At 38.9% G+C, this 12499-nt stretch overlaps 1 protein-coding gene across 2 annotated transcripts in view; it reads right to left on the bottom strand.

Moving 5' to 3' along the window:
* The window catches only part of ZSWIM6 (zinc finger SWIM-type containing 6), a 164475-nt gene that overhangs the window by 151302 nt on the left and 674 nt on the right, over nt 1-12499 (bottom strand). The gene's annotated exons all lie outside the window — the stretch shown is intronic.

The following is a 12499-nucleotide window of genomic DNA, read 5'->3' as shown; positions in this document are numbered from 1 at the left end:
TGAATACATTAGCCTCCAGTTTTCTGTTCTTCAGTACTGCCACCTTGCTCCCTCCAAGTCTATTCTGAATGCTGCTGGCCAGATAGTCTTTGTTTGTCACTCTGATCACATCAACCTCCTCTGCGGGTCCCTTGCCCTTCACCTCTGCATCCAGTACAAGCTTTCAGTCTTCACCTTTAAGGCCCATCATAACTTAGCATCATCCTACCTCCCTGATATAATAAGCTATTAAGAGATCAATCCCTGCCTTCGGTCCAACTTTCACTGTTCAGTTCACTTCTCCCTTAAACGGCTCCATGCTTTCTCCCGTGCCGCCTCTTATGCATGCAGAAAACACTCTGAAAAAATCCAAACAGCCACTTTTGTCCCTCTTAAGAGTCCTCTGTCATAATGCCCAAGAAGAGCTGCCCTGCTGATTGTGGCTGAACAGGTAATAAGCTGTGACTTTTCCTACTCCTCACCTCTACCTACAACCAAAAATAGTAAATAGTACTTGAAACCAGTAAAGCTGTGCCAATCCTTCCCGTATTCCTTTACACATGTTAGATCCCCCATCCCCTATCAATTTGTGTCTATAAAGTTCTTCAAGGAAGGGATTTCTCAAAATTTGTGCTGGGCACTGTACAACAGCTCCCTCCACCATAATATTTACTACTAAAACCAAACAAGAATAAGTGGAACAAAGAGGGTGGGAAACAGCATTTTCATCTGTTTTCTCTTTACAGGTTAAGTTCAAAATATTTTAACCCATTCATCCCAACCTGCTGAGAAGGAAGATGAACAAAAAGCTTGATGTTTTAGAGACCCATATAGTATAAAATGTCCATTTCACTACAAAAAGCTCTGTGTCAGACAGGAGGACAAAAATGGAGTTGATGGTTTTGTTTTACAACTTTAACTGAGGAGTCCCTACTGTAACTCAGTACCAGTCTTGGTTTTTCTTCTGATAAGCTTGAGGTAGATTTGGCCATAAAAATCACAGTGAAGTGAAACTAAAATTAGTATGTTTTGAAGGCCAGGAAAATAGGCTTATTCAATCCAATTGTGGTTTTACAAATAGAAAGGAAAGAGTACAGACATGTTACTTTATGTTTATATTTTAAAATGGCTTTTATAGAGTTAACCATTGTGCAGTTTGCAGCCTTCTTGGTGTTAAGAAGCCTGTTTTGTAACAATGAATCTAACCCACTAGCTTCTTTGTGGTCCCTTTTTCATTTGGCCATCAACTGTAGATCAACTCTTTCACTCACTCAATCTTCTCCTCACTAAATACAATTCCTTCTGTGATCTTTCAAATTAATAAGTTCCTCCTCTCTGACCACTCCTTTACCACAGACATCACCACTCACCCCACACTTTATAAACAAGTAGTTTATGAAAGGTTCAAACACTTCACTACCTTTGTCTCCAACTCCCATCCTAATAATGAACCAACCTTGGTTCACTCCTAAATCCTTCCATTCCTACTCCTACGCCCATAAAACAATACTACTGCCAAGACAGGTAGTGAATACTGCAAAGTAACAGTTCTACCTGACCAGTTTCAGTGATCAAAATAGTTTTCGGTTTACAGAATTTTTAAATAGCACTAACCAAATTACCCTCCGCTTGCCTTACATGATCAGGCTAACCAAGCCATCTTAAGTCTTGCTTTTCATTTCCAGTCACTGACCTCCATTTCTGTCTAAGTGGCACATTCAGCTAAAGTAGCCTCAACTGAACACACAGAGTTTAATACTGATCAGTACAGTATCACTGGACATATGATGCCCTGCCATACACAAAAGCTAACCTGTACATTTTGTATTTCCCATATCCCTCCATATCAACAAGCACAGGAGCGAAAGTGATGCTTAAAGCTTCTAAATAGCATAGCTACACCAAGTCCAGACACTGATCCAAAACATAATGGACTTGATATTCTATCCCCAAGACACTAATTATAGTCTGTCTGTGAGGTTTCAGTTTACAAGCCAAATCAATGGAAGAAATTAAACTAATTTTTGCAACTACAGCATAGCCAACTGGCTCACTAGTTATTGGTCAAAACACTATCAGCGCTTATTCTAAAATATTAAGATTGAAATTTTACTTCATTAAGTAGTGCATTACACAAAATATTGTGCATCTCCAAGTTTCCTTAATTCTGAACTTGTCTGAACAGTGGATTCAGCAGAATGTGTCTTAAGTATGGAGATCAGCTATGTTTAATTTAGCTTTTCTTTCTAGTAATCTATGCCAATTTTGTTAAAAACATTAATTTATGTTTTAACTAACCCACTCTCTCATCCTCCCAGATTGATGTATTATGCCCCTTAGATATGCAAAAGGAGATAAGTAATCAATAGCTTACTGTAATACTTGTAATAAACGTTCAATGACCACCATCTTTTCTAAAAAAATTTCCAGGAAGAATATTTGTAGACACATGTCGAATAAAGATTGGTTCTCTAATGAATTGTTAGCATGTCATTTCTTCCACCATCATTTCTGTCCAAACTGCAGGTTAATGACAAAGGTGTCTGAAGTCATAAAATTGCAAAATAAGCTAAAAAACTCACCATTTACATTAGTATGAGGTATAAATGCAATATAAGCCAAGTTACTTATTGCTGAATATGGATTGATGCTATATGAATTGTAGACTGGTCAAACTATCAGGCCTAAATCTAGAGATTAACTAAATACTAATAAAACTCACAGCTGCTACTGACAAGGATAAGCTATGAGCTGCTTCTATTTGCTGAACATAGCAGTAGCATGAACTATGCCCCAGAGTACATGACCAATCATTTATATGTAAGTGAAAAACATACAACAGTTACTTCAAGAGAAATAGGAAACATGTAATTAACAGTTTCAACCACCACCAGGAACCAAATACCCAAGTTCTAACCTTGACACCCAGAGTTAATATTTAAAAATATGAAAGACACAACCAACACCAATTGCTCTGAATACAAGTTTCAAACAGAAATATCAAAATAGTTAAAACATATTTAAGCCAATTCATTCTGATACATAGTGGATTATAATCCCATTATTTTTCAGGTTTTATAAAACAGTTTTGCCAGCTATTTAAATGCTTATATGTTCTCTATTTCATGAGTCAATATAAATTAGACATTGTAGTCAGCTGTATATGCAGTATTCAATTTGTGCACTGTATTTGCATAATTACTGGTGCTGTCAGTAACCACCTAGCAGTTCAATTTGGCATATATATGAATTTCTTGTTTCTTAGCATTCACAAAGCTATGCAAGATTTTATTTTTCCAGTCACCAAAGTGATCATTTGAATGTAATTAGCTATTGGCCGCCACCACTACCAACAAAAAGGAAGCAGACACAATAAAGATATATTAATACCTATTTCTGTGATATTTCATTCTATATGCCATTTTCCCCCCCGCCAACATATTTTCATACAATTCCTGAACATATTAGAGGTCTGACACCAATTAACAATGAAAGATGACTTATGTAAATAGGCAATTTATTGTTAAATAAAGCAGGACAAAAGGTAAATCACCTGAATTTTTAGCACATTAATTCAGTAAATGAGCTTCTGATTTATCTGATCAGCTAGCTCTACTAGTACAAATTTAAACTTACTGACAGGTTCTACTGTATCCTTCCAATTAATGTCAGACCTTCTCAGCCATTGCCCATGCATTTCCAATACAAAAATTTCCAGCTATTTCAAAGACTGTCAAGTGCACTGACTTGCAACAAGAAGTAGAGGGCCTTAGTAAAATATAAAAAATTAAGCTCTTCTTTTAGAAGTGTGTGATGGTGCAGATCACTTCACAATTATTTCCTGAAAATCTATTTTAAATGCAGTTAAATGTGATTCTCCTCTGCCACAGTATGTGCTTCAGACTTTATGGTCTCAAATTTTCAAAAAAGAGGTGTGTTTTTTAAGTTAGTGTATAGAAAGCCTACATTAAGGGAGACTAAACTTAATTGAATTGGAAAGTTAAAAGGCATGCAAAAGGCTTTTCTATCAGTTCGAACAATCACAAAGGAATTCTCTACACTTTAGTTACTATTAGCAGCTACATTCATCTGGTGTGTTCATACAATTTGTGAAATTAAATAAGGGTAACATTATTTAAAGTTGGTGACTACTATTACAAATCTTCCAGACACTGGGACTTTAACAATTCAACCAATAAAACCAAAGCCTATATGAGTATGGCTACATAATCTCAAAAAAGATGTGATGATGCATCATGAGGACATCACATAAATCATGATAATTGGCATATTGCTAGAAGGAGAATGCAAGCCTGAGTTATACAGCACCAGACGACATCTCCAGTGATCCAGGTCAATGACTGTTATGAAGCCATGTCAAGCGCTAGATACATATCCAATGAAGAGAAAAACATTTAAATGCATGGATAATATTAGACAGCAAACCAAGAGGAAAAACTTAAGGTTCACAGAGAGACTTCCCTGAACAATGAGAGCAGTTATTGCACAGTACTCAAGGATTTGCATGCTGTCAGGCTGACTGCATTCCAGGCAATCAGAATTCAAATTTAATCTGTACTCTTTGTTATGCATGGAAGATTTTTTGAAATTTACTAGTTCTTTACAGAGACAGCATATTCATAATCTGAAGACTTGAATTAATCATCATCTACTGCCAGTTCTTCAGGTAGTCAAACTTTTCTCCCAAGCATATCTTCTAAAATAAAAAGGTTTTAATATCAGCTACTTCTCCAATTTATCTTAAATTTTCACCAGTATTTTGAGACACAGTTTTAACAATTAAGAATTGTTGTTGCATAACAACTGGATCAGTTAGGTAGATTACATTTCAACACTAACCCACTATGTAAAACCATTTAGTAAAATGGATTATCCTTCACACCTGTAGCCAGTTTCACTGCTATATTTGATTATCTGTTTAGGATGGGTTTTTTTGGAACTGTACAATTAAAAACCTCTATACATATTTCACTTTATCAGGTTATATACATGGAAAAACAGGCAACAACAAATAAAAAGTTCAGTTTATCTAGTCCTCGGACTTTTCAATAGCTTCTTAATTTTCGTCCACCCCAGAAAAAAAGCCACATGTTTAGCTTTTAATTGCTCATTTCTGAAAGTCAGACTGCAGAGAAAAAAAATGCATCAGCTGCTGACACGACAGCTGGCTATAGTTCAAGAATTGCTACATACCAAAACATCTGATCATATGCAGAGCTGGTATCATTTTCTTAAACAGAATTTCAAAGAGATGGCAAGTTTTTAAAGTGAAAATTGTTTTCTTAGAAAAAACTCAAGCTTGGGAAACATTTTACTATCAATGCAAGTGTCAGCTTCTGCTTATCAAATCTCAGAGTACGAAGTCTGTTTTCAGGGCAATGATTCTTCAATATTAGGAGTGCCAGGGAAGAAGTAGAAAAGAATAATTATAAGTAAACCTTTGAATGCTAAACTATAATAAATGTTAAATATTTTCATCAGGTCAATCCAAATAAAATATATTTCTATAAAACTGATCTATGCACTTCTAAATTATGTTCAATGGAAATATGTTACACACAAATTGTAATTGAGTAAGGTGTTTTTGTCTAAAAGAAAGTATTAGAACTTTGTCTTTAATAGGACAGTGTCACTACTTTTTGACCGACACACTACCATTAATATTTACATTATAAATAAAGCATAAGCTTTATTTCAGGGCAAAGTTTCTGCACTTTAAAAAATGACTTGAAAAATAATTGGTTTTAGACAGTCTTTCAAATAATTGACCTATCAAAAAAAGAAAGATCTAGGTTTTCCACATTTAATATTCCACTGTTGCAAAGTGTTACACACCAATGCTTTCACAAGAAATAATTCAAGGTTAACAGTACATGTTAAAAACTGTGTACACAGAGAGAGAGAAAACAGCTTCTTTGTTCCCTAATCAAGGACTTACATTCCAAATCTAACAAGGAAACTGGAATACATTCAGATTTTTCTCCCCTTGAGGCAAGAGATATCTTTAAAAATTAGTTAATTGGTTTGTGGTTTTGTACACAAAAATATTGGCCACCACTACTTAACTTGGGTTAATACCCTCGGTGACTTGGGTTCTTTCCATTTAAATTTTCACATTTGCAGGAAATTAGGGCAGTGAGAGTTAATTAAGGATTGTAGATGTTGAGATTAAATAAGTTAAAGCTCTATAAAAACTGTTAAAACAAACTGACATCACATGTCAAAATATACAAGGTAAATATCTTGAAATCAACAAATTATACCTGTTTTTACTATTTGTTTGCTAGCCCATTTGTAACAAGCCTAATTCAAAAACCTAAATCACTCAATTTTTACTCCTATAGGTTCTCAAGGAGCATTTTTCCTTATTTGCCTATCTGTACGTTTCGATCTATGGAAATATTTTTTTCACTCATTTGAATGTGTACAGTGAAATTGATGTTTACTGACATTTACGGATAAAAATCTAATCTTCCAAACTTAATTGTAATCTTAGCTCTAAAACAAAAACAAACAACAACAACAACAAAAAAAACAAATAAAACCCCACAGTACTGCATTAAACAAGTTATAGATTACCTCCTTAAATTCATACATTCCTAACCAAAATTCCATCATCAGGCTGATTGCTAGAGAAACCTTGCTTGTATCTGCTGGCATGTCAGCAGAGAAACACTTCCCATTTAAAGACAGTAGCAGATAGTTTAACATGTTCATCCTTTCCCCTTTGTCCCCGGCCACAAAAAAATCACTACATATACCAGAACAATGCTAGAACTTTATCAAAAAGAGTTAGTGAAACATAAGCATTTTGTTCCATACTAAGGACAGTCTTACTTGAGTTAAACTTAAGTAACTCTAAATGAATTAAGAGACTTTTAGATAAACTAAAGAAACTACAGATTTAAAAAAAAAAAATAGCAAAATATTACTGCTTCAGCCAACTTTGTTTAAATGAAGAGCATCATGTTTGCAGACGGATGCATTTCAATTCATAGCACAAAGTTTGTTTGGCAACTTTCTTAAAAATATATTCAATTTGGCCTCTCTCATCAATTAAAAAGACATTCAACACAATATAGTTGAAATTCAAACAATTAAAAGTTTCAAACAAGAGCAAAGACATTTGCCTAACTGGTTCTATAATTTAATTGGCTCTATATACATGGGGAACAAAAAAATAATAATGGTATTTTCAATCTAGCAGACAAAGGTATAACAAGATGCAATAGGTGGAAACTGAAGCTAAACAATTTTAGACTGGAAATAAAATACACAACCTTTTAAACAATGAGGGTAACTAGTCCTTGGAACAACTTACCACAGTGTGTTGTGGATTCTCCATCACAGGCAATTTTTAAATCAAGACTAGATTTTTTTTTTTTTATTTTAAGATATGCTCTAGTTCAAATAGGAATAAATTCAGAGAAGTCCTATAGCTGGTGTTATACAGGAGGTTGAACTAGACAGCCACAGTAGTCCCTTCTGGCCTTAGAATCTATCAATTTTAGATTGTGTTTTTGAAAAGTTGTCCAAAAGTAGAAAATTAACTAAGATTCTGATCCATTAGATCCATAAAAGCATCTGAAAGTTGTTGGCTACAATTATATTTAACCAGAATTTTACAGAAAAAAGTGACTCGTCTCATGAAGCATTCCATTCCAGGTGAAAAAATTGTAACTCGTGTTTTTGAGAGCAGTGACTAAACTTGGGCTCAGGTTTGTAGTTTTCTTTATTAAGCTTTAGCAATAAAATAAATTACCACAGAAACATCTGAGTCAGAAGAAAAACATTTCATTTCTGTAAGAGAGAAAAAAAAAAAAAAAAGCGGACCTTTTAAAGTTAATTTAAGAATCCAACTAAATAAATATACACAGAGCCCCAAAGGTTATTTCACATTGAACAAAACCAAAGTAAAGTTTCTCTGGAGATAATAAGTTACATTTCTCCAACTGCATCTCACTATGTTTCACGGTCTAAAACCCAAGGTTATGCAGTGAAGAGACACACTGCTTGAAGTAACCCTCTTCAAAAGAAAAATAAGCTGGTTTGCTGGCTTACAAGATCAACTTTAAACAAATCTTAGAAATGTGATAAGCATTAATCACTTAATGCTTCACATTATTTTTTCATCTCCAGGAAGTTCTTCCCTTCGCCTCATCCCCCTGCCATTCATATCTAAAGGTATTACTTCTGTGATTATGATGTCCCCAAGTGTTGCTGTGGAAATTACTGTAATATCTTAAACAGAGACCAGTGTGAGCAAGCAGAAATACAATTGACTTTAGATTAAAACAAATTTAGAAATCAAATTTACATTTCACCATTTATATTTTCCCCTCACTGTTGGCATATCTTTCAGGTTGGCCAAGTAAAAACTTATTTTCTAGGCAGTCAGTCAATCTGCCTTCCAAATTTTAATATACTTTGAAAATGTGTAATGTTTGGATTGCAAACACTGCTGGACAATATTTAACGATTTAAAATGGTTTAAAGTTAAAATGTTTCATTTCTCTTAGGTTTTGTTTTTAAGCCACCTCTTCTCCCCCAAGCTCTTATCGATGTTCTCTGAGACCCTTTCCCACAGTCTTGAAGTATGATTTTTAAACTGACAGCTTCCCCCACCCCAAGAAAATCCCTTTGAAACAAATTATGCTTATAAATGAAATGAATTACATTGGAATAAATTAAGTTAGCTTTTAAATACACTAATAGACACTCAAGACTTCTGCTTGAAAAAATTCTTATAGCGTTTACAAAATATATAATTTTGTGCAAAGTAGTCCTTTACAATACAGATGTGAGACAAGGAGCTGCAAAAGTAGGGATTTTTCATAAAAAGGCACCTAATGAAAAATAGTTTTAATAGACTGAATGCTTCTATATATATTAATAAGTTTCCTTCAGCTTAATGTTCCTACAGTGTATTGACTAAAAATGTAAAATTCAGAAGCAAATATTTTCATTTAACTAGCACTGAAGTAAAATTTATGTGGCTTGCTTAGCAAATCTTCAACCTGTTTGTATTAATACTTGTGTTGCAAGAACGACAATTAGTTCTGATATGCAATAAAATGTGGTTTGTCCAATAATTGTGCTTTCAGAAAGCACAACTGTAAAAATGTACAAAGTTTCTATTACTCATACTGCACAGAACGTACGTTCACAGTTATACCGTCACTAAATCCACATTTATATAAGCTCAGTATTAGGATACATATTCTGCTACATTACATGAAGCCAACTCCATTCTCCAGCCAATATAAATCATTGCAGTGGAGTTGCTTGTGCTCTTACACCTTTTTGCTCTGGCAGGAACATTTCAAATACAAAACCCTTACCAGCTCTGACACAATGTTCCCAAATTACACAAGTATTTGGAGGATACTCTGCCATCTAAAAGTTATAGTATATGCCCTCCAAAACAAAAACTCTACCGCAGTCAGAACAATTGACATTGTGTTTCGAAGTACTGGTTTTGATACACTGCTACTTCTAAATGGCTTCCCCAAAAGAGTTATATTTTCAACAGTTTGTAAGCATTTGTTTGAAGTGTGGTTAAGTGTTCCAGGAGCAGCAGTCAAACCTTAAGTTGTATTTATGTATATTTTCTTTCTTCACATTGACCCTTGCCAACATTGCTCAATGCCCCTCCCCTTTTGAGACTATACAAAAAGTTACTCCCCCCCCCCCCTTTCACAACTACTCACTGAAGCCTCTTCTACTGCTGAAAGCAAGTAAAGCAAAGCCCATGCTGGGTGTCTGTCTCCTAGAGAAGATTGCATCTTTTATTTATCGCCCCTTGGCTTTATTTTCACAGTGAATTCCTGGCTTAAATGTAATCAGCCAAGAAACCCTCCCTATGTGCACTCCTGTCATTCCTCATCGCCTGCAAGCAGAATCAAGCACAGGCAAGAGAAAAAAAATTCTCAGCACTGCCATCCAAACCAAAATGAAACTGAATTCTGGTTTTGCCACAAGCGCGGAACCATAGATGTCCTTCAGTCCTCTGGAAAGAAACAGAAAGCCAAAAGGAAGATGAAACTTAATTAAATTAAATTAAAAATGTCTCAACGCTGAACCACTCTCTAGGAAGAGGGGAAGGGCACCGAGCATAGAGAAAAAGCAACAGAGTCTGCCTTTGGAAAATACATGACCAGGCAGAAATCACATTTGTAGACTGTATTTGAATTCAAATGAACCACAGACAGGATTAAAACAACTGAATTCTCTCCAAGGATGGCAGTGAGGCAAAATTACATGAGAACCAAAATTACGCAAAAGATCTTAAAATGTATCAGGCCTTTGGGCCCAGAAACTTCACACCTCAAATCTGTAAAAACAAGGCATAAATAAAAGGAAAAACTGATCCATTTTTGTTTTAAGTGCTTTGGAAGGAGGGGGAGAGAAGAGAGAGTTGTGAACTATCCTGCTGTTGGTTTCAGTCCATTTAAAAATGTCATCATGTCCATGCTCAAAAACTGATAGCTTGACAGGGAAGTGAAAAGCTCAGACTTAAACTGCATATTGGGGAAGATTATGCAAGTCTGTTTGAGGGAAAATGGAATCGTGCAGCTTTAAGTCATCAGTCCTTCTTTCCCTTTGTCAAATCTTCACTATTTTTCAGGCAGTGAAAAGAAATAAAGAGCCTCTTTTGTTTGGCTTCCCCTTTTCGGAGGCTGGCAGAAAACTGAAAAGGACACAAATAAACATGAAAATGAGAACAAAGTGCCAGGTCTTCCTCCTCCTTCTCCACCACAGGGAATTGCCTCACGGCGATTCGAGATGTGCAACTGGCAAATACACTCAGCTAAACACAACAAAACGAGAGCTCCAGCTCCAGCACAAGAGAACCTCACCCTGCACTGAAGTTTTATTCGGGAAATTATAACCCATCTTCCCGTTCTGTCACACAGCAGCGGAGCCTGGATTGCTAGGTCTGTAAAGCCTCCCCCACCACCATCACAAACCAGGGGGTGGTTCATCCTCTCCCCATCAGAGCAAGCCAGGCAGCGCAGGAGAGATGGGAAATCTACAGCCTTCCCTTGTCGTGTCCAAGACCCACAGGAAAATGTGAGCCTGCCATGTAGCTGCTCCAGCACTCTTATTGATGGGACTAACCCCTCCCTCCCAGCACAGAGCTCCTCTTCCTCCTCCCTTCAGGGGGAGGAGGGGACCCCCCCCCCCCGCAGCCTTTTAAACTAACTAGGAAGGGAGGAGTTAAATAGAAAAAGATCTATCTCTTGGAGAGGGTGAAGAGCAGCAGCAGGCGGCAGCAGCGGGGGTGGGGGTTGTGTGTGTGGGGGGGTGAGTATTGTTCCCGGAGAAGCAGGAACAGCACTTCCCTCTTTTGCTGTTGTCATGAAACGAGGAACAGCTACATCCCAAAGCAACTGGCAGCACCCCATGTACCGCCGCCTCCATACACAGCAGCTCCCCCTCCTCCCAGCCATCGCTCAGTTCCGCCCCCCCCCCAGTCCTGGCAGCCCGAGTTGGATCCGCTATCTGGCAGCTTTGCTCTCCAGCCACCCCCCATCCCGCAAAGCCAACCGCGGGGTGATTCAAAGGCAGCCCCAGGCTTAGGCTGCAGCGTCTGCCGCAGCTGCCGACCCGCCCGAGCGTCGCTGCCGCTGATCCCCTGCAAGCGCCTTTGTTCAGCGACCCGAATCGCTCCGCGCAAATTCGCTCCTGGCGTTTGTAGGTAACCGATCCCTGCCCCTCCCTCCCCCCACGGGGGCTTCTTCTGCTGATTCATTTCCTCGCCCTCCCCGGTCTGCGGGGCAGAGGCGGCGGCGGCGGGTTTGGCATCTCCTCTATTGTGGCCCAGGGTATGACGATGACCCGGATTAGCGGGGGTGGGAGGGACACAGCGAGGTGGGACTGCACGGCCGGGATTACGGGGGGAGTGGGGACTGGCGGGGGGAGGAGTGTGAAGCGAGTTAAAGGGACGGGACGGGAAGCGTTTGATTAGCCGGGGGTGGAGAGCAAACAGGCGTGATGTGGGGTGTGTGAGGGGGGGAGAGGGCAGATTGAAGGGCAGTTGGTAGGCGGACAGAAGCAGCGTGTAACCTGGCCTTGGATGCCGAGGAGAGGCGTGAAAGAGCCATATAATCTGGCTGCGAGGGGGAGGGGACGAAGAGAGGAAATTACGAGGCCTGGATGGCTGGTTGGCAGCGAAGGGGGGGGTCGGGAGGGGGTCGCTGGGGCACGGAGGGAGCGGAGAGCTGCAGGGCCCGGGCTACGGGGCAGGGTAGCGCTGGGGGGTGGAGGCGGCAGCTGCCGAGGTGAGAGGAAAGAGCAGAGGTGAGGGGCTGGCCGCGGGGTCAGGGAGCTGGGCGAGGGTCGGGGCGGCGCTGTGGCCTGGGCAGGGATCACAGGTGGGTGACAGGCTGGTGAGCGGCCCGGAGAGCCCCCCCGGCAGGATTACAGCGGTGCGGGAGAGGGGCCGCAGCCCGGGGGGCGGAGGGGGGGCGAGGCTCCGGATGGCCGGCCCGGCTCC

Source organism: Lepidochelys kempii, chromosome 5, assembly GCF_965140285.1.
Source record: "Lepidochelys kempii isolate rLepKem1 chromosome 5, rLepKem1.hap1, whole genome shotgun sequence".
NCBI classification, from domain to species: Eukaryota; Metazoa; Chordata; order Testudines; family Cheloniidae; genus Lepidochelys; species Lepidochelys kempii.
This window is presented reverse-complemented; position numbering and strand designations above follow the sequence as displayed.